The sequence below is a fragment of the Cygnus olor genome, chromosome 3 (genome assembly GCF_009769625.2).
Source record: "Cygnus olor isolate bCygOlo1 chromosome 3, bCygOlo1.pri.v2, whole genome shotgun sequence".
NCBI classification, from domain to species: Eukaryota; Metazoa; Chordata; class Aves; order Anseriformes; family Anatidae; genus Cygnus; species Cygnus olor.
In genome coordinates, this window is record NC_049171.1 from 69,865,030 (window position 1) to 69,887,915 (window position 22,886).

The 22,886-nt window shown below is 36.8% G+C and overlaps 1 protein-coding gene and 1 long non-coding RNA gene across 6 annotated transcripts in view; both read right to left on the bottom strand.

Annotated features, from left to right (window-relative positions):
• Positions 1-22,886, bottom strand: part of LOC121067872 (SAM and SH3 domain-containing protein 1-like) — a 553,101-nt gene that overhangs the window by 411,629 nt on the left and 118,586 nt on the right. The gene's annotated exons all lie outside the window — the stretch shown is intronic.
• LOC121067877 lies at positions 3,189-8,225 on the bottom strand. The gene is made up of 3 exons (XR_005818494.1): positions 7,806-8,225; positions 6,485-6,523; positions 3,189-4,422 (listed from the first exon to the last, which is right to left on the bottom strand). It is a non-coding gene; the product is annotated as an uncharacterized LOC121067877 (long non-coding RNA).

Below are 22,886 nucleotides of genomic sequence, written 5' to 3' on the forward strand. Positions count from 1 at the left end.
AGCAACAAAGTCTACAAGTTTAAAATAAAAATCTATAAATATTTTGAACCAAATATTCTGGCAGAATAATTTTATTTCAAAAATTCTATGACTGCCACAATGCTATCATAGCCATTAGCATTAATGCATGGATATACTGCATATTCTGACCTTTAAATTTAAAATGACCTAAATCATTGTTGATTATATAATGTCTATGAGCTGTTCCTTTTCTCATCCTATTCCTTAAATGAGATTTAAAGTAAAGAAAAAAAAAGGAGGGAGTGAGAGTTAGACCTGTTAATTTTGCATGCTGTTTGTCTTTATAATGTTTCTTTCCATGCCCATATATGAGTATTTGGATTTTGGATATTTTGGATATGTGAGCCCAGAAAACCCAAATGCAGGGGAAAAAAATTATGGAAAGGAGAACAAATCACACAAAAAGCAGTGCAAGAGGTAAGGAAATAACAAACATTGTAATCATACTACATGTTACTGTGAAATTACTTTGAAAAATCATCAAGCAGTTTTCCATGACATCTCATAAAGTATCTACTTTCTATACGTTAAATATTTTTTCTTTGAGAAATCTCTCTCCTTAAAAACAACAACAACAACAACAAAACACAACACAACCAACTTTTTTTGGAAATAATATGAAATTTCTACAGGAAAAACAAGTCTGTGTTTTTGACCAGTAACAGAACTATGTAATCAGTGCTGCTCTGCAACCAGAGCAGAGACTGTCATATCTTCAAAAAATTTGACAGGGTACTGCTAATATTCCCATCATGTCTCCTAACAGAAATGCTAGTTGAGCGCAGCAGGTAATGTTGTCAGATAAAGTACATGATGGCTTTCCTGTTGCAAAGTACCATAGTGCCAAAGTTCTGCTTTCTATGTGGCAATGTAAAACGATGAAGGAGGTGAGGGTAATGGAATAATGTGACTAAACAAGGTAGATGGGTTTTTCATTTTGAAAGCCCCCAACATTCAGCAGAGAACAACACACTCATGGAGAGAAAATTCTGTTCCTAAGAAATGCCAATACATCTCATTACAGCGACAGCACAATAGCATGGCTTTGATATTATTAAATTCACAGCTTTGATAAACAGCCCACAAATTACCTCTTGAAGGGAGCTGCATAATAATACCAGAAGCATAAAGAGAGGAAATGGAGTTTAATTAAGTGCTGCCCAACTACATCACACCAGGAAAAGCATAGGGAGGTAGGAAAATGTTGAGGACTTCGGCTCCACATAGAGGTGGCAAGACAAAGTGGTCATGCAAAAGGCTGCATCTGAAAACATACTGAAGCTCGAGTGGGTTACACATCAATAGTTTCTGGAGACTGAAAGCACTCATTTTCACTCTTCCACATAGTCTCTTTCAACAAGCAACATTCATTTAAATAAAGCTCTTTTTCTCCCCCTTGTACACAGGGAGAAAAACAGTCTCATAAAACAAGAAAAATGAGTAAGGCTGAAATGCATGTACTTTAATTCATACTTAATACTGCAAAAAATACAAAGCTGTAGTGCAGTGTACATTTAATAGCCCAGGAGTAAAGTCCTGGAAAAAAAAATACGTAAAGGCAGATGGACCAGTGTAGAGAAAAGTTGCCAGTATTATACTGCGGTTAGAAAGCAGTGGTAAGCAAACTTTTTCGCAGGATTATTGGGTGTTTTAAATGAAATGGTCAGGATTGGCAGGATGCAAAATACTAGTATGCATGCTGTTCTCCTGTAGTATCACAGCTGATAGTCCAAGAGTAGTACCAATCATTTGGCACTACCTAGCTGCACAAAAAAATCAAGGGCAATGTACCTTACTATATTTGGAAAACATACACTATCATCTTAATTTTTTTTAAGAGCCTGACTCCTGTAGGAGCCATTAGATTCACCAGAAGCCTACTGCCACAGTGCCACAACACCTACTGACATTGCAAAGAGACTGCATTAAACTTTGTCTCTACTAATAATCCTTGACTCAGGCCATTTCATCTTGCATTAATGTTCTATTGCCCTACATAAATGAACTCTCAGAAGCACACAACAGATGATCACTGTCTTAAATTTAGATGCATTTTCAAAGATTATTTTTGTAAGCAACAATTCAGCCATTTGATGGGGTATAAATTTATAGGCTTTTACGATTGTGAGAAATAATTCCATCTCATTTGTACCCACTCTGATCCCTAAATTGAGACATATGCAAGTATACATCTGATGCAAAATAGTTTAAGTGAGGGCTCCTTACATGAATTTAATACTCAGTTACTTTCATAGAAAGACCATCACAATTGCCACGTGCATAATAATCCAAGATAGCTTGCCTTAAAGTCAAGGAATATTTCATGACTGGCTCCAAAGCAGTGCAATAACCCTTTACAAACAAGCACAGGCAAATTTTGCAACATCTCCTACAGCTTAGCCTTTCATCCATTAATGAAGAAAAAGCACTTTAAAATGTTTTATGTAACAAAAAAACACAGAAGTATTTCTTCACTGAAATTCCACATTTCTGTGGATTAGCCAAGTACTATCCTAAAGCTCCAAGGAGGCAACCGTTACACTGCTTGTGTTTCCTTAAAGGTACTCACTTTAAGCTGGAGAGTGAGCAGTCAAAACAAAGAAGTTCAGCAGCACATTGCCTGTGCTAATAACAGAGAAAAGGCATCATCTACTAATTAACAAACCAATAATTGAATATTGATTAGAGTTTGTCAGATTTAAAATAATTGATTCCATCTTGAGTCTAACAACCAAGAGACTGTTAAAGATTTGTAATAAACAAAGGATCTTCAATTCAGGAACGCTTTGTCAGCTTCCTTACTGTGTTCTGTACATTGAAAGACGCAAGCAAAATATATCCCCCTATTTGATAATTTTCCCCATTTTTCTGTTCCCAAAATAAAAACAATTGGGATATCCTGAATGCACAAAAGTCATACATGCCATTTAATTTCCACATACAAAAGCACATCCAAGTATGACGTATTCAAGAAAAATAAGACCTGGTTACTGCTTAATGCTACACTCTTTACTGGAGATTTACGATGAAATTTTAATGTTTCATGGCAGCTATGAAAAGTCAGTAACACAAAAGAATTAAGATGAAGGCTTTTTTTTTTTTTTTTTTTTTTTTTTTTAACATTTATTTATTTAATTAATTACTGGAGGGTGAATTTTCAAAGAAATGGCAAAAGTATAAACTGTGCAACTACCAAAAGCTTTTATACGATTCTACAGAGCCATCCAATCCTAAAAAATGGCTGTACTTGACAAAAACTGGAACAATAATGGCTAAGAAGGTACCTGCATGGTTAACAACATTAGCCATTAAAGGGTACAATTCAGCCTGAAAACAGAAAGGCCATTAGTCTTCAAAAGTTTTCTTCCTGGGAGTGAGAAGAATATAAAGGGCAGAAGAACAAAATATTACCCCTAAACCAGAGGCAGTGACAGTAAATGGAAGGTTGTTCATAAATACTGCCTTAGTGTATTTAACTCATCAGGTGTTTTCTCAGTTTTGAGGATCTGTAGCCCTTAAAAATTAGAAGTAAGGCCCGTAAAACCTAAGATTGGATATAAAATGGTTGCTTTTAAAATAGCAATGACATTATCGTCTTTCAGCTGGTTTTGACCAAGAGATTTCATATTTTCAAGAGAAGTTACTTTCTATGTACATTAAAAAAAATCATGTGAGAATATATAGGTAATATAAATACACACAGTTTGCCAACACATGGTTTGCCAACTTCATTTTATAAAGGGTATTAAAGTTTCATTCAAAAATGAGTTCTTTACAACATGGATTCAAGAAATGCATATTAAAAAATTCATCCTGATTCCAACAACTTATACTAAAACAAACAATTTTGTGATATTTGCATCCCAGATGTTGAAGTACAGAGCACCTGACAACTGAAACCTCCTGTTTACATAAGTGACTGCTCATGTCTTTATTCTCTGATCTGAAAGAAATGCAAGGGCATGATCAAATCATAATGTCAGGAAAACACTTGCTGTGATTAACTTGTACTTCAGGTGTAACAAAATGAAGTGCTATTGGTCAAATAAATAAATAAATGTATTTTACCATGCTTAACAAATCGGTCAGTTCATAGGTATCCCTTTGCTATTCCATGTTTCTTACAAGACTAAAGTGAAGGGCCTCTACAACTTATGCTGCAGCTGGGTGAGACGGTGGTGCATATCCCACTAAACAACATTTTTTCTCCTCACAGAAAGTTTCTTCTGTGCACAGGTTTTGGGAAAAATACATTCTGGATGAAGAAGTCAATTTTTCATTAAAAGTCACTGAAGCTCATCTTTCAAATGGTGCCAAAAATGGCCCTCGCATTGTGACCCTCTGTGTTGGGAATCCGCATGTATGGCATTTTTCCAGCAAATTCCACACCTCCTGCACAGCCTGGTTTAAAAAGGAAGCATGGACACAAGGTTAGCAATGGCCACGCTATGATAAGAGAGAATGGAATACAATGACTGTGATAGTTTTCCAAAGCCCACCTGGAGGACCTGGTGGCTAAATGACTCACTGACTTCCCACCTCTGGGACTCCAGCCCTGGCTGGAGTGACTGAAAATCATTCTGATCAGCCAAGTGAAAAAAGACCAAAGTGAAATTAGACTGGTGGTTTCAGCTCGGTTCCCTCAGTGCTGTACTTCCAAATCACAAAACCACAGCACGTTGAGCGCTGCTAGCAGGGGAGAAAGCAAGAGGCTTTGAGGCTTAATGAGCATGAACCCAGCTGCCTCTCCAGCTCACAAACACCTTAACATAGACCATAACCACCCCATACAAACAGGCACAAACTGGAATAAATGACTGTGGATTACCATACAAATTAATCAGAAGCAATCCCTTGCAAATGGGTATTGAAATGTCTGCATTGCATTGCATATGACAATAATATAATTGTTAATCTTATTAGATTAACTCTGACAGCCAGATGATACTTTGTGAATGTTTAAAGAAAGTCCCTAACAGTATTTGAATATTTCTATAAAAAACACCACATGCCCTTCCATTTTCATCACATTCACAAACACTAAATGATTCTAAGATACCCTGTGACCTATGTATGCAGGTATTATTTTAATTCACAAATGAAGAGTCTGCGAATGCAGAGGCTAAAGGGTTTTCTCCATAGATTTATAAGGCCAGAGAAGGCCACTGTGATCATCTAGTCTGACATTACACTTGCCACTGTCTCTGCACAAGACTAGACAGCAAGAATCAATAAACAGAACTGCTGTTAGGATGCAGGAGTTCAAGACTGGAAACCCTAAGCTCAGGTCCCCATTAACTTTTAAAACTAGGTGTAGAAAATTTGCCTTGATGTCAGTGTTTTACTGCAAATGAAAGTCTTGCCCTGTGCTGCTGTCTTCAGCTGTCGTTTAGCCAGCAAAGATAGATCAAATCCCTCTTCCTTCAGTGAGACAATTTAAATGGGAGATGAGAGCTAGCATACATTAAACGTGTATGGAAAATACCTTATTAAATTACTCTTTGGAACCAATCAGGAGAAAGATCTCTGTCATAGTGTGAATAATTCAAGGTTTTGGGATTTTTTTTTCTCCCCTTGCCTTAATTCATTTTGTATGACCACTTCTTTATGCCAGGATCTGCAGAAAATATTCCTTTGCTACATGAACATGACTGACATAAGGAAGAAACTGTGATTTTACAGGTTGGAGCTAAGATATCTCAAAAAGAAGTCTAGCAGAGAGCATTGCCTAAAAAAAATGAACACTTATTTATGAGATTATTATTTGGGGGCAACCAGCATGTTGTCATGTTTTTCATTAAATGAAAAATCAATTGAGCTAAAAACAGAGCCTGTGAATTTCTCCAGGGGATCACGCATTGTTCCTCACTCAAAAGCAATGTTGGTTTTGCACCTCAGAGCTTTCCCAATTCTCACATCAGAGCAACAAACAGAACAGGAGTTCTTACAAAGCAGCCTCAGCAACCAACTCCTGCTCGCAGAAGTCTCTGAGATTATTCTCCTCCCCTGCCACCTATCCATCCTCCATGCTCTCTTTAATGAGATTAGGGAATATTAGCAAATATGCAACACTGGACTGTTGTGAAAATGTGAGAAAAATTTAGAAGTCGATTGAAACGTCCTGTGTACGTGGAGAATTTTCAAATATGGCTTGTTGCAGAAGGCTTGATTAGCTAGATATGATTGCAATCACTAATTTTCTTCTTTAGGGTCATATGACTGCTCAGATGCCCACGAAATCTCAATTACAAAGCAAATAGGCTGTGTGATCCATAACTGTTTCACTAGCCTAGTACTTAAAAGCCTTCTTAAATACTGTGTTTGTAAATACAAGGAATTTCATAATTTCATGCTTTTGAGCTATTTGTCTTCATTTAACAATAATTTCTTTAAATAATTTTTCTTGGTTTAATTTAAATTGTATACATTATCAAACTGCTTGTGGAACTTTTGCATTACTTACTATTTAATGAAACAGTATGTTAGAAGAAGTTTTAGAAACCTGAAAAAAAAATGAAAGACCTGATAGCTACTTGGTTATGAGCAAAATACACATTTCTCCAAATTAATTTATTACTATTTATATTTATTTAAGTTATTGCGTATACCTTATACCCCAAGCCCTGCAACATGTTTATCCTTCAGCTCACTGCCTTTTACACTGTTGTATCCATAAATTGGACTTTTTTTGGATTAGTCATTGACAATTGGGACGTGGATTACTTACTATAGTTCATTGAGCTAGGCTTCTACTGAAAAGCATGTGACATAATTTTTCTCTAGCAAATCATATGCATTAGAAAAAAAATGGTTCAGTGAAAACCTCTGTAAAAACTAGTCTGAAATTAATTGGTCTCCATACAGACACAGATATGAGACAAAGGACCTGATACACTCTATCATAAAGGAAAGATCACATCTGCTAATAGCATTTACTGCTATGCAAAATTAAGGATTTAGATGCAAGTTAATTGCATCTGATGATTCATCTGTTTCATCACAGAAAAATCTTCATGTGCTCTGCCTTAGAAAAGCACCACTATAGAAAATATTACTTTTGTTGATGCATCACCAGAAATTGAAAATGGCTTTTTAAAGAGCCTGTTGGGGAACCAACTTATTTTCCACAATTTTTTCATCTTTTTTTTCTCCAAAATGGATTTTCTTATTGATTTTGGAGCTATCATACATTGTAGTTCACAGTAGCCTGGCATACTAAAATGTTCCTGGGCACATCTATTTCTTTTGCTCTCTGCTATTTGGATTTTACATTAGATTCATTTCTCATCATGCAAGTCTGCATCATTTCAATTGGTGAAATCATATTAATCATTTTTAGCTTTATTTTCACATCAACCCTTTTCTTACCAAGGATAATACATCTTAACTAAAAAAGAAAAATCCAAAAAATCTACTAGACTGTTTTAAGTAAGCCCTGTAATATTTTGATTCATGTCAATAGGAATGTTTCCATTTATTTATTTATTTTTTATTATTTCATATTTGCAGCAATATCCAACAAAATATTGCTGCTCCAAGAACAATCAGCTAATAGAAAAAAAATTCTTCCAAAATATTTCTTCCACATACTGTCTCTTTAGAATGACTATCAATAAGTCCAGTTTCTTTCAAAATCTAGTGAGTCAGATACATTATTCTCATTTAAATGCATGCTTGCATAAAGAATCATTATCTGTCTACATCTGTACAGAAAATCTCTCCCTCAGAGAATAAACCAGAGCTATGAGCTGAGCTCTGCCTGTGAATCAGATGGAAGGGTTTACCTGAGAATGGACAAGCACTGCTCTAGGCACTGCCAAAACACCGAGAGCTGGTACCACAGTCTTCTCTCTGCCTGCATCCGAGATGACAACTCATTACTACATTCAGGTCAGCATTCCTACAAGTTAGACATCGTGTTATGAATGATCTGCTCCTCTCCTCCTCTTCTGCAGAAGGGAAAAGAAAGTAAGAGCACGGTGGCATCCTAGGCAGGTTTGGGCACACTGAAAAACTTGCATCTTCAAAGCAGGGCTCTACTCAGCAAAAAAAGGCCCGGGAGAAAGAGGACACGAGGACTGGATCCCAGCTGAGATCTCATGCAAGCATCCTAACAGCTGGTAACAAGATGTAACAGAAAGAAAAATACCTTGGAGTTAACCAAAAGCATAGGAAGAAAGGAGCTTGATTTTCCTATATTTTGCTATCTCAAATTCTAATACACATGTAAATAATATATTTACCATGGCAAAGTATTAACCTCTTAATTTTATGAATTAATTTTTAAACATTCACCTTTCATTAAGGATGCGCTCTCACAGCACCAAAGCACAACATTCAAAAGTGAGAGGGGCAGGAGGGCTCCTCAGCAGAGCTGCAGCAGTGTGGCAACAGACAACGTGAGGCACTGTGCAGAGCAAAGTGCCTTCTGACAGCCAGCCTCAGCCAGAGGGTCCTTAGTAAGCAAGGACAGCAGGAGAACAGCTAAACCCCTGGATTTGTAACAACACTGTAACACTTCTCCTAAGAGATCCTTTTAGTTTGTTTCTTTGCTCTCTACTAGCTTTTCCCCGGCGCCTTCGCACAGTGGGATCCACATGCAAGCAGAGGGCAGAAGCTCCCATCCTCTGAATCTCTCACTGCTGTGACCAGGTGCTTCAAGTGGATGCATAAAAAGTTAGTCCCATTATGGTGCAGCACCACTCCCATGGTGTTTCTGAGTGGTATAATTCTCCACTCTCCACAAATAAATAAATAAATAAAGCATAATAAAACTTATTTAATATGCCAAGAGGAGAGCATCTCCCTTCCAACTATCTTTGCTAGAGGGGCCCTTGAGCACCCTTGAGTTCATTTACGCTGCTGATATTGGCAAGGTTTTGTTTTCCTCTTACTGGTGATTGTTACTATTTTGGGGGAAATGCTGTTTGAAACAAAAGCACCTGTAATCACCAACACTTCATAAAGTGCCCTCAGGCACGAAGGCAGCAGAACAACGGATGCCTCCCTATACATTTACATATATCGGGTTTCTATATTCAGAGGAAAAGTTATTAGAACACGTATGCATTTGCATATACTGGGTCTCTTTATTCAGAGGAAAAGTTATTAGACACATAATATTTGAGACTGCCGATACATAAATATAAGGACATGATACATTTAAATTAGCCTCCTCCCAAATAATATTGCTTGCAGTGGGTATTTTTAATATAGTAAAAACACAAATGTCAACAAGACGAGGCTGTCTCATTAAAAACCAGGGGTGTATGAGCAACTGAGACTATAGCAACACATCCTATAAAGAACAAATCAGGCTGGTAGATGTCCAGCCATAGCCTGCGGGGAATCAGCTTTTCTACAACTGGTGACATTAGATCTACAGCCACAAACCCCAGGTGGTACTCTGAAAACTATCAAGTCTTTCTCTCTACTAACTTATTTTAAGATAGTAGCAACATCTCCTGAGGAATAATAATATACTTTTACACTATAAGTGACCTTCTCCCTTTAGAATTTGCCCAGCAATTGTCAGATCATTGTACGGCTAAAGGAAAAACTGTAACTGGTCGCAAGTCTAAAAGCAAACGTTCCTAAATTCTCACCTACCCAGATAATATCTTCAAGAACTCCAAAAGGCACCAGAACCCAAAACAAGACTGCAGAACTAACTGTTCGAGGTGTTGAGCATTATCTCACTACTAAACATGGGGAAATACTTTTATTTGGTAAACTTTGGCTAACATAATACTGTTCTCTTAACATCTGGATGAACTTCAGAAATCGCAAACCCCAGAACTACTGTATAATAAAATGAAAAGGTGATGGGAAAAAAACACAGCATTAAATATTCTTGTGTGCCAAACAGGCTATCTTTAAAGAAAACTCTAATTAAAAATACATTAAATATTAATAAACTTTAAAAATATAAACTGAAAAATTGTAGTCAATATATATCTTAGATCTTGTACAGCCTATAAAAGCATTAGCATTCTGAAGCTGTAATTAAGAACATACAGGGTTTATGCAATTAATTTCATTGTGAACACAAATAAGTACAAAAAAAATTATTTTTTTTTAAGGAACATAAGTTAATGCTACATCAAAATTAAAATAAAAGAAACATGAGTCCATGGGGATATTACTCGTTTCCCATGGTATGAAAACAAGTAAGCCTAGATTTATTTCAAAACTCCATTTCATCTTTGAAAAAGGTTGGTAATAAAAGTGGGAAAACACTGGCATTTTCTAGAAGGTTCTTTGTGTCACTCAAACCTGATGTTTTCAAAGTTCAAAGATTAATTAATAAGATAGAAAATATAAATATAAAAATATATATAAAAATATAAAATATAAAGATAGAAATAATTCTTGCATTGTTTTTCATATAATATGTAACTTAATGTACACAGATTTTTTCTTTAACACCAAGCATTTGCAGCTTCTTCCCAATACAGCTTAACCAGAGAAAACTACAGGATACCATTGATCTTGTTCTGAATGTGTTTGATGCTCAAGCTTATCTTACTTTAAATAGCCACATAGTTTTGCCCATTCCACTGGACAAAATAAGAAGGTAAACCTGGAAATGACAGCCCAGGGACCGCAGGCAATTCCATCATGTAAAATTTATTCTGATCACTTCACTGTTCCTTTCATAAGTGATTACTGAACCATTGTAAAACCAACCAGTTTTTGCCCTCTCTGCTGCTCTTGGCATACTGCTCCAGAAGCCGGTCTATCTCACAGTTAGAAACCTTCTCCCTGGCCAAAGGGACAGTTATATTCATTCCAGTCTCATGCTACCACTGCCCTCCTTTAGCTAAAACAGCTATTTCACTCTCTTCTCTGGTGCCTGCCCCTGAAGGAGTAATCACATTTCTCAGCCTTAATTCTAATTGTACTACATTTAAGGAGCTAAGGAGGTCTCTCCACTACCCTCATGACTGCTCTGCTACCTCCACCAAAATGCATTGCTTCATTCTGGCTAATACCTGATTCATGGATGTACCTTGGGGTCATACCAGGTCTTTTCTTTTTTACTTGCTAATTTCTGAACGAAGAGGACACCTCAGAGCTGGGACGGGCAGCATGTAAGGCTAAAGAAAACAAGTAGAGACTCTCTCTCTACCATTACCTCCACATCACACAACAGCAGGGTCTAAAATTGGGCATATTTGGTACCTCTGGCTCAAGGATGTGATGATGATTACTATCACTGGTACTATTAGTATTATTACTATTGTTGCATGGTTTTTTTTTTTTCAGTTCAAAGTATCTGAAATAATTCAGAAGCCCAAGCTGTAGCCTACTACATTGGCTATTTTTTATGCTACAAACAGGAGGGTGTGTGTAACATGCAGCACAAGGCTGTGGTCTGAAAGCTCATGCGAATGTTTGGAAGTGCAAAGCCTGTGGGCGTTGGAAGACTGAAAAGTGGTGCCAAAACTGATTTCACCTTTTCCAAAGTGGCTATTGGGAGAGGCGTTTGGAGCATGCTACTCCCTGAGCCATATCTGTCTATTGTCTTGAAGAAGGCTGGTTGGCATGGCCCAAAACCACATCAGGGAGTGTGCCAGAAATTAAGGCCCATATTAAAAATTAAGCAGTAAAAATCAGCAATCACTGCACAATCTCATTATCTATCTCCACCTTATTTAGTGGTCCTACAACTGTAGGAATGATCCTACATTTGTTAGAACTGAATTTCATCACATTTCTGTTACAATCTTCAAGTTCGTCCAGTTCTTCTCATTTCACTAACTCAATCCCCTTCTCTGTGGTAAATCCCTCTTAAACTTGTGTCAACTGCAACAGGAGTACAACTTGCTACAAAATTATTAATGAAAATATGACACACTCCATTAACTTCCTTATCTCTGGGAAATTCCACTTCCTTCTCTCCCTCAAGCCAGTATTTTTTTTTCCACTACAATCTGCTGTCATCTCTAGTTAGCTAGATATCTAGCTTTCTAATATTTCACATAGTAACTTCAATCTTCCCCAGGTGTTCTTTTTTAAAAGTTTTTTGCCATTCCTCTCTAAAGTTAATTTGCCATTCTTCAGTACTACTCTATCACTGTAAATTCCTTCTAAATTACTAATTCCAAACTGACAATCTTAATTGCAAATTTTCTCAGAATTCTGGGGTATAAACTATGAATATAAACTCACTTCTCCAGAACTGAGCACATTAAACTCCAGAAATTCTGCTTGGATGCAGTAATTCCCATTTTCACACATTCAGTCCACAGCTCCTTGTGCTTAATCTCAGCAGAGCCTCACATTGTAGAAAATCCAATTCTTCACCACTCCTTTATGTACAGAGTTGAAAATTTTATTTTGAAACTTCTATAAGGATTTAAAAGCAGTCTACGTGTGCCAAAATATGAAGCTTTTACAGTAATACAACTTCACTTTTATTATACATTTATGGCAGACACTCTTCAATTCTCTCTTCATACTCGTCAATTAAATAGTTATTTAAACTTATGCTTGGTTCAGAACCTCACAATAATGACAATGTAAGTTCACAGCAATAAAGATTTTTTTTTGAGCTTTCCAAGTCCTGACCTTACCAATGAGCTGCTAATGAGTCCAAATTGTACTGTTAAAATAATAACAGAATTGAACTTGATTTTAACTTGACTTTTCTAATCATATTCTTTTAAACATGCTTTAATGAAACAGCTGTAATAGCTAGTAGCAAGAAAGTATTTGGGTCTAAAAATACTTGGTTTGATTAAAAGTGCTGACTCCCTTAAAAAAATAAGATCAAACATCATGCTATTAATTCCTTATAGCCTATTGCTGAAAGGCATAATATTTTCTTTTTATCATTTAGGTTTCAAACAGACCATCAGAAGTTTTTCTTAAAATAAATAAATAAATAGTCTACTTAAACTTCTGAGCTCCTCTTCTCAGTTACTTCCAAGAGCTCCTAAATCTGACATATCTCTGATACAAGTAATCAAAAAAATGGAAGGTGAAATATAACCTCTGTAAGAGGGAGAGAGAAGATAAGTTGATATACTGATACTATTTTTTTAATATTTTACATCTGTGAGCTTCCCAAAGATCACTGTTCCAATGAATTGGTCAGCTCCTGCTTCATTCTAGCATGTATTATACTTTCTGGCAGTTCAGACAGATTATTTTTTCCCCTATTTATTGGTTTTGTAGAAGAAAAAAAAAAAAGTCATTCTTCTCTTTTTCAATCTGGGACACCATATTCAGTGAAACTTTCTTACTATCCCAAATCTATTTATGCCTCACACGTTCTGAAAGAGATCATAAATAGGTGAATTTAGAGAGTTTGCTCCTTCTAGTTTTTTTATTTGGTTGGTTTTGCTTTCTAACAGGAAGAGAGGATTTGCTTGTGCTTTTCATTGAAATGTATCAAAAATAATACCTTTAAGAATATCTATTTTCTTTCCTTCACCTCCTACTCTCTCAATTAAAAGACACAGTATAACAAAAAGCATATTCTGATTAGTATTCCACAAAATAACCAATCCCCTGAGCTCATTCTCCTCTCAACAGCTGAAGGAAAAGATAGGAGCTAGAGCCTTTTTATCATAAAAAGCTGTCTTTCTGTGCAGTCAAAGGGGCAGTTTATTTATTATTTGTACATTCTTCCATTCATTCCAGCAGCCCCTTTGACCACAAGAATTACTTACACCTGCAAGGCTAACACTAAAACTGATTTATAAAAGTTGTTCTTGGTCCATCCTTCACCAGTACCTCCTGACCCAGCTTCCTCTGTCTCTCTGGAATTAAATGAAAGTCATATGCTGAGAACACATAACTTGAACACTCTTCCCAAGTTAGCAACCTTACGACTTGTACTGACAGAGCAATGCTTAGAGGATAAAATGGCTACAGTGGTAGCATCTATTCAGAAACACTGCACACAGCCTGATCTACCTCTAGCAAGTAGGAGCACGGAGAAATTGTTTTTGAAGAGAAACCCACTAACTAATTTGATGGACGTTCCTCCCTCTCTCCCAGAGACAGCTAATGGTACAATTCTTTTGAAGTAGAAAAAGAACATTCCCACATTTATATATAAAAATGTAAAAACACAGTCTCTTTATCGTCTGACTGAGAATACCCATGCAGGCAGAAACACACACTGCACCTTGCCAGATTTATTTTCTGACATCAGATGCAAAGCAATTTTGTGTGAGCATGCAGTTTGCACTGGAGGAAGACCTTAAAAGAAAAGAAGAACCAACAAATGATTCAAGATGCTGAATCTCAGCAATACAGTTTAACAGCATAATGATGTCTGAGAACTATAAATGCATTCTCACACAAAAGGACCTAGGGAACCGATCCTTTATTACAAAAAAGCTCCAGTCAAACTGAAATCCTTCATTTTCAGGATATTTTCAAACAGAAACTCCTAGAGTGAAACAGTATGAGACTAAATTGTGGTTTGTAGAAGGTATCTTTCTTACTTCAGCAGACAGCCATATTAGGTCAGCCCCATATATTATAAAATTCATCTCAATTAAAAAGAAAAAAGCCATATTATTATATAGAAAATGGAAAGCAAACTTGTATTAGAATTGCATAAATACTTATTCTTTTAAAGTTCCATTCCTGAATAGTGAGGATTTGCACATCACCACCTCTAGTAGAAGTGGAGGTTATAACGTTGGTGATGCTCTCAGAAGTTTCATCATCTGCACCTATTTTTAAAGAACATTAACAACTTCCATATTATAACTCCAAGAAGTAAACATACTTTTAAAAAATATTCTTTTTTTCTTTTTTTTTTTTCCCCAAAATATATGACTAGAGAAAACAAGAACTTCCCTATATCGGCTGGTGTCAATGAATTTGCGTAAGTATCTGTCATTATCACCTACAGTTCTTCCTCCTTGGTTCACTGTATTTTAACTACAGCTCCCAACCTGCTGAGAATGGACGCAGGTTCACTTCACCAGAAGGTGATCAAAACATCTTCTTTCAGTGAGAGCTTTTCTCACAAATGACTTTTTGCCTGAACGCCCTTCTCTAAAATCTCAATAAAGCTTTTTACAGACAAAATTATCTTTTATCACTTATAGTTTCTTTTATTTTAATTAATAACCCTGGATGTAATTGCAATAGGACATTTCAGAGGGTGCAATTATAGTTTAATAAACCATGCAGGGTATTTAAAGGCAAAGTGCCCTAGGTTTTCAAGTACTCTGCACTATTTGCATACTCTTTAACATGCTTTGTGGCTTAGTCTGATGTGGCTTTTCTAACTAGAAATAAACAGAAGTTAATCATTCAGGAGGCACTGGGAAAGGGAGAACCAGAAAAAAAAATACCTAATTTGCAATTACATCTTAATTCCATGCAGTAATTTAGACATAATTTATCCTTTTTTTTTCTTTTTTTTTTCCCCTCCAAATAGAAAGAAGATTTAGAGTGAAACTGACAGTGAAAAAAAAAAAAAAAAGAAGATAATTTACAAGTGTTAAGGCAGGAAAGAAAAGTTCTGCTAGTATTTATTTAAGAGTCTGCATATCACTTTCCACACTGGGTTTTCTGAACAATATATTGCAGTGTTCTTCAGTAGGGAATACACACAATTAGTTAATCAGATGATTCAGAAAAGAAGAATTTGATAAGGGTATCACCCAAGTTGTACATGGAATCTGCATGACTCACCAGTCACTTAAAGTCTCCCTTATCATTCCATTACTCATTTCCTAATATTTTGGGACCGTCTAATTTCAGTGGGGATAATTACTAGGAAAAAAGTACAATCAAATTGTCTAGGAACAAGGTCAGATGTTTATACAACTCAAAGACTTTCTTAAACATAGCAACTGCTCAGCCGCTGCCTTACAGAAGTTCAGAAAAGATAAGGAAGCTGCGTGCACAAAAAGATTTTTACATACTTCATAGTAATGAAAGGGAAACGCTTAAAATAGTTATCCTAATGAATAAATTCTGTTTTAAGCTGGGATTTTTGAAAACTTCCTTTGCTGTGTAAATCGGCTTCCACTTTCAAACTGTACTATTTTCCACACTGAGTCAGGACCAGAACTATCAAGGTCTGTGGGTGCTTGCTGCTACAGGCTGGCATCTCAGGGCCTTCTCAAAATGCACCGCTATGATACCACTTGCTCCATAAAACATTGTCTCTTCCTACTTCAGACTACTGCTGAGGTGAACTAGTTTTACAACAAATATTCAGTGCATTGAATTGTGCTTTGGATGAAGAGAGAAATGAAGAAAGAAGATCAACTCACTAAGGAAAATTACTACCAACTTAATCAAAGGGAAAAAAAATGTTCCTTCTATTATTATAGGAACAGGATAGGACATGACAGGTCTCTACTTAACGTTGTAGGTTACCCCCAGATATTGATTTGCAACTATTACCCAAATAATTTTCTAATTTTTCTTGCTAAATGTGTGAAAATTAACAAGCTAAGGGTTCTGTGAAGCATGCAGTGTCTTCATTCTTACTGTACATATATTCCAGGTGCATTAACTTTTATGCGTACTATTCACTCTAAAGAAACCTCGTAACATCCCAGAGCCCTGAAATTTTTTTTTTCTTCTTCTTCTTCTTGTTCCTCCTTGCTGTCTGTAGATTGCTTTGTCATTCTCATTTAATGAAGATCCTTCTGAATGCAGCAATTTAAATTCGCAGCTGTTCAGAGGACTACAGAAAAGTCTCTGACCACCAGTTGCCTACATTATGCCGACACTTGGGACTGCTTTTTTGCTAAATTCTCATGGAACTTTTTGTGAAGTATTAGATTCAGAAGGTGGTCAGAAGCAGTTGGCATTTTTATAATGAGAGAACAAGCCCCAGCTCCAGTAAATGGAAATTATTTGCTACATGTGCTCATCTTCCCAGCACCTGTGGGAGCTGCTGCCAGAGCAGATGGCCAAGAGGAGGGTGAAAAGGAGATGGATGAAGGAAAGAAGGAACCAGACTAACAAGTCAGAGATAGCATTCATCTAATTGTCCCCATTTTCTTTTTCCTTGTTTCCTCCCTTCTGTCTCTTTGTCTATTCCAGTCTGAAAAGTAAGTTGCCCTTCTTCAGGATGTTTTAAAATTTTACAAGGAAACTAAATGAATATATTAATTCTGCTTTTATAGGACCCCAAACAACAAGTAAAATAAATGTTAGCTTATAATGGAAAAAATGCTAAACAAGACGTGCTTATGCCTGCAATAAAATGGCTTTCTGATTATGTGATTCTCCCATCACATTATCACAAAATTTTTTCATGACGATTCAAAGACATTTCTGAATTTATCTTCCTGTATTCATGATTGTCCCTATACTTTACTTGTTTCTAAACTGCCTTACTCCTTTCCCGAAACCAGTTCTAATACACATGTAAACCATTACTAAAAGGCATATAATTAGACTTAAATCAATAGCTGGATATCTGGATTGTGCAGTGGCAAAAGTCAGGCAATTCCACAGAAACAGCCCCAGAGGAATATCCTCTGCTGCTGTATGAGGTTTTAGATTTTACTTTCTGCATTTTGACTGATTAATACAAAATGTGTCTTGGCATTTTTGCTGCTTATAATGCAAAAGGTTCGTAACATTCAGCAGGATACTCTTACATTTGCTCAATATTTCTGATACAAACATTCCCTTAAATTTTCTGAATTAGAGAAGCAGATTTTTGGTAAGCTTTTTTTCCCCCTCTATTGGTAAAAGCGCTAACTTTCAATTTTATTTTTATTGAGAATTAAAAATCTGTTTATTTGATTTAATCAGCTTATTGAGCATTCTCTTTGTACCTCTAATCCCTGGAATGGGGATGTCAAGGCATGTGATAGCACATAACCATGACAATAATCTCAGGAGGTTTTCCATTACTGCCATTTGTAATAAGCAATGCATTTTAGTGTTAAAGAGACAGCTGTACTCATTACAGGGGAAATTTACTCCTCCCCATGCATAAGAGCAGCAGCAGCTTGCCTTGGACAAGGAATTATGAAGGTCCTCAAGGAATTCTCAAAGCAGGAGCTGGCTCTGCAACCCTCCACAAATGCCATGTCAGTCCATCACCTCTTTTTCTTCAGCTTCTAGACTAGGGAGCAAATGATAACCAGATCTTACTCAGTCTGAGTTACTCCTCTGGAGCCCCCCTTCTGCTCTTACCATATTCAGAGGCTGCCATGGACCCTCCACTTTGCTTTTCCACTATGAACATGAAGGAAAAAGAGCCTTCTATATCCAGTTATGGATAGCTTTCAGTATATGCATTCATGGGGTGTATACAGCATACTTTGACTCTGAATCAATGGCTGTGCGCACAAAAACATGCCCAGTTTTATCTCAGAATTGAATATCTTCAGTTAGACAACCCTGCAACAGAAACTGTTCAGAGATGCTGTTTAATGGCTCTAAGAAGGGCTGCCAGAGCCTCAGACAATCAGGACAAACCTATTTTAGCTGCTTCAATAACATTTTAGATACTTATGCTCAAAATTGAATTCTATTGGGCACAAGTTGTAGATACACATATCTACAAGCCAGGTTAGAGAACAATATGCTGCAACAGCAAAGAAAATTTTTCATCTGGAGATGAAAACATAGACTGTCTCACTTATCTTAAGTATAAGAAAAATAATTACTTATTTATTACACAGTTTCCTCCCACTCCAGACTCCTATTCAGTACAAATTATTTTTCCTGATACTCACCCTGCTTCTCTTTACAAACTCATCAGTGCCTGCAGTTGCACTTCATGATGAAAAAAATTAAATAAAGAATCAGTAACATGCTGCGGAGGACTGTACAATGCTGACTAGCATTCATTTGAATGACATGTCCACTCAACAGGGCAAGTAAAATAAGTCGATAAGGTTATCGTGATTGCTCAGTCATTCTGTCTCTGGAGAAATACACAATCACCTCAAATAAAGCAATTTTTGCCTCTTTTCGTAACTCACTGATATAGGAAAAGCTGAGCCATTACCCCTTCCACCTCACAGAGATGACTTGTTTTTTCCACTAAACTGTGGCTTTGAAATTCCAAAGAACCACAAAAAAACAGCTCTTGCTTGTATAAAAGGACCGTAATGTCTGCCAGGGTTTATCACTGTCGGGTTTGGACTGTTTTATTTTTGTCAAATGCAACAGTTTCTTGCATTGGTAACACGTTTGTATTTGTTTACACTTTGTCTTATATGAACATGTGGTTACCTTTAACTACACAGCTGAAAGAGCTTCTGGGATTTCTACCACAGCTTAAGTTTGCTGCCGTTATTTGAACATGCATATTTATGTTTGAGCCTTAGTCTGCAGAAACCCTGTGAATATCTATCACAAAAACTCAAAGAAGATGCACAATGTAACCTCTGTGAAGTGACTAGATCCTAACTAATTGTCAGCTTGAGGCACCAGGACAAGTTCTATTTGGCTATGTGTGGAGGAATAACAAATTCCTTCAAGGCAGCACTTACTCCAGAGTCGGACTCAATGGCACTAAGAGTGCAACAGAAACTTTTATCCACAGATAGCAGCAGATAAGCCAGCATAGTTTATGCCATGGAGTTTCTCTCTTTGTGCTAGAGTTGACTCTGATCTAAAAGATATTTCAATACAGAACTGAAGAACTAAGCAGGGAGATATAAGACATCTAAGTTCCTATTGACTTCTTCTAGAGATAAATACCAAAGGCTGCAGAATCAGACACACTTTTTATTATTATTATTTTAAAATGCTATAAACAGATGTCTTTGACCATTCCTTTGCTAACCACATGAAGCCATGTGGTTACCCAAAGGTAGCCTAAAGCAGCAACAAAGCATCCTACAAATTATTCTATGGAGAAAGGACGATTTCCATAACACATTTTTTAGTGTGACATTTAATGGCTGCTCAGTCATTAGGCCGAAATTTGACTTTGATCCACTCTGGGGAAGCATCCCCTCTCCTCTGTACAAGCATCTGCACTGACTAGAAACAACTGTAGCTCACCACCAGAGCTGCTTTAGGAATTCATTCATTATTTTAAGATAGATAGGTCTCAAATCGGCTTGGGGCCTTGACTCCCCCTGCTAACTAAGACAAGACACAATACCTGTTGTATCACCTCAAAAGAATCCACAAGTCAGAAAAAATTTAAGGCATCAAATTCAGGTGGGTAAATGTGACAGACACCGGGGTTGTCTTGTGCAGTGAAGCATGCACAGAGGAGGATTTTCTTCCACTGGCTGTGAAGAATCTTGTGCAAGGACATTAAGAAGCTGCTTGCTTCCACTCTGATTTATCTTTGTCATCAATTAGATAACTTTTATTTATGCCTTAGGGCTGTGCTGTGTTGGCACTTGCTGTGCACTGTTGCCCCAGTGAATTTATTAGCCAGAGATGTAATTTAATCAGTGATTTCAATTTACCACCAGCAAATCACATTTACCATCATTGCTTCCAATAATATTGTTTTTCAAGAATGTGGTGCTTTATTCTACCTCACTTTAAAACAGTGTCACTGCTATTGCCAGCCTGGTCACATTAAGTGTCCACCTGCATAAAAGGATGGGATAGCTCCTCTGAGAAGCAGATCTATTATTTCAGAACATGCCACATGACAAAAATATCATCAAAATTTAAACTAACAGCCTCCAGCCAGTTCCTTGTCTATCCTTTCCTGCCCTGTTCCCATATCTCCTAAAAAAGCACTCGGATAACAAGAGATTGAATCAGAACATCATATGTGCACCAATGATTAAATTACTCTTATAGTTCAGTTCCAGTTCCATTACTTTCCTGATACAAATCCCAGTGGTTTGAACAAAATAAGGAAAGAAAAAGCAAGCCACAAGATCAGCTAAATCTGTGTGAGTGGGTTAAGACTGGCAAGGGATAGAAGAATGGCTGCCCTGTTTGAGCCCTTTGTCAGGAACCTTTTATTGTACCTTTGTGATATCAGCATTCTTTGTGCATGATGGGCATGCCTGGGACAGGAGTTGAAGTAGCCAAGACGCAGCTGCCATAAAAAATATCTCTGATTTCGGTGGATATCCCAGCTGATTATGCTGAAAAGCCACTCAGATATCTTCTACTTTGCAACAGGTGTGGTAGGGAAGACTCTGAGTTTCGCACCTAGCAGTGCTGCTAACATAGGGAACGGGCTACAAAATAAAGGTAAGAAGGGCCCTGATGTTTACAACAGAAGTCCCTTCTAGGGATCCTACAGGGGTTGCCTGGAAACAGTCTTCCCCAGGTATTTTGCTGTAACACTAAAGTCCTGTGTTTGCAGCATAAGGGTAATTCTTTGCCATCCAAATAAACGTGACATTTATCATTTTGATAATGCAGACCAATCTGAATACCTGTCAGTTTTGCATAGCAATTCAAGGCACCGGGCAAAAAGGTACTGCAACAGTGGTCTTCAACGGGGAAAAAAAAAATAAATGAGAGAGAGAGAGAGAGAGAGAGAGAGAAGCTAAGTGATGAAAGATGAACAAGTAATGAATTAATTAACACTTAAAAGATGTATTCACTTACTAAACATAGGTTCTCTATTCCAATCATTCATTATTCTCTTTAGTTGATATTAAAATGAAACCTTTAATTACGGTTATTATTTCTAGAGAATTTGGTATGTGTATAAACTCTATAATTCAGATGTCAAATATCAGGCTGTTATTGAGCAGTATTTTGTGATTTATTGGTTGTGTTGTGTAAATATATTTTTTACTGAGGTTTTATATACTCTTATTAGGGCTAGAAGTTAATATATCTAGATAACAGGGACTTCCTAAAAATTACTAGCAGATACGGATAATGGGTCTCAAAAAATCTCATATAAAAATAAACCTCTCTGATTAACAGTATTTTATATCCATACTTTTTAATGAGTAAAGACTGTTAATAGCAGCAATGAACTTGATGAGAAAATGTTTGTAAGTTTTAGTCTTTATTTTTTCTATGATTTAATTCCTCACATGCACAGTTATAATTAGCAAGAATGAGACAGAAACCAAAGGAAAAAAGTTAACACTTTGGGTATCATTACTTGGGACTACGCTTTTCCTGAGGTTCAGAAGTCATCTTAATATGGGACACATAGGCGAGGATGAAAAATCCCGGTTATTCAAACTAAAGAGACAGATATTTAAATTAATTTGGGGAATGTGCATGCCCTCTGTAAACGAAATCTGAAGCGTGAAACAAAGATCTCCATCTACTGCAGGTCTCCATCCTTTAAAGTATATGTACTCATATCCCATCACCTCCACATGCCTCAGTCTTTCTACTTTAAATAACCCAGGCCAGATCCTCAGATGCAACAAACCTGACTTTTGGGCAGAACAACAAAGACAAATTGTAGGCAGATCACTCCATCTGGCGTATCTAACTTTTACCTTTCTATTACAGAATATAACAAATATGTTAAAAGAAATAATATGACTGGGGTTCTGTTTTAGTTAGTATTTTAGTCAGTTTATGTATTAGACAACAGACTCATAAAACAACCATGCTAGGCCCACATCGTCACAGACTTTCATGAAGATCAGGAGCTGCAAACAAACTTTTTTGGGCAGCTAGAAATCCAGGCTACTGTCTTTCTGTTAAGTAGCTTTAGTTACCTGCCTGCTGTCAGACTTTGCCGACCTGCAGCATATTCACAAAATGAACCAAGGTCCCAGGTTATCACTCTGGGCAATAAGAGAATAAAATCAGCCTTCAGCTGGATGGATACAATCCCATGGAAGATGTTTTAACATGAACTTAAGCCAATGCGGTAACAAGAAGTCAAAACCCTACAAGTTCAGAGGACAAAACATGATCCTTTCTGAAGGTCTCACTCCCTAGTTCACAACATACAGAAGAGTGTAATGGACTTGACCCTAATGTGTTACAAGTTTCTT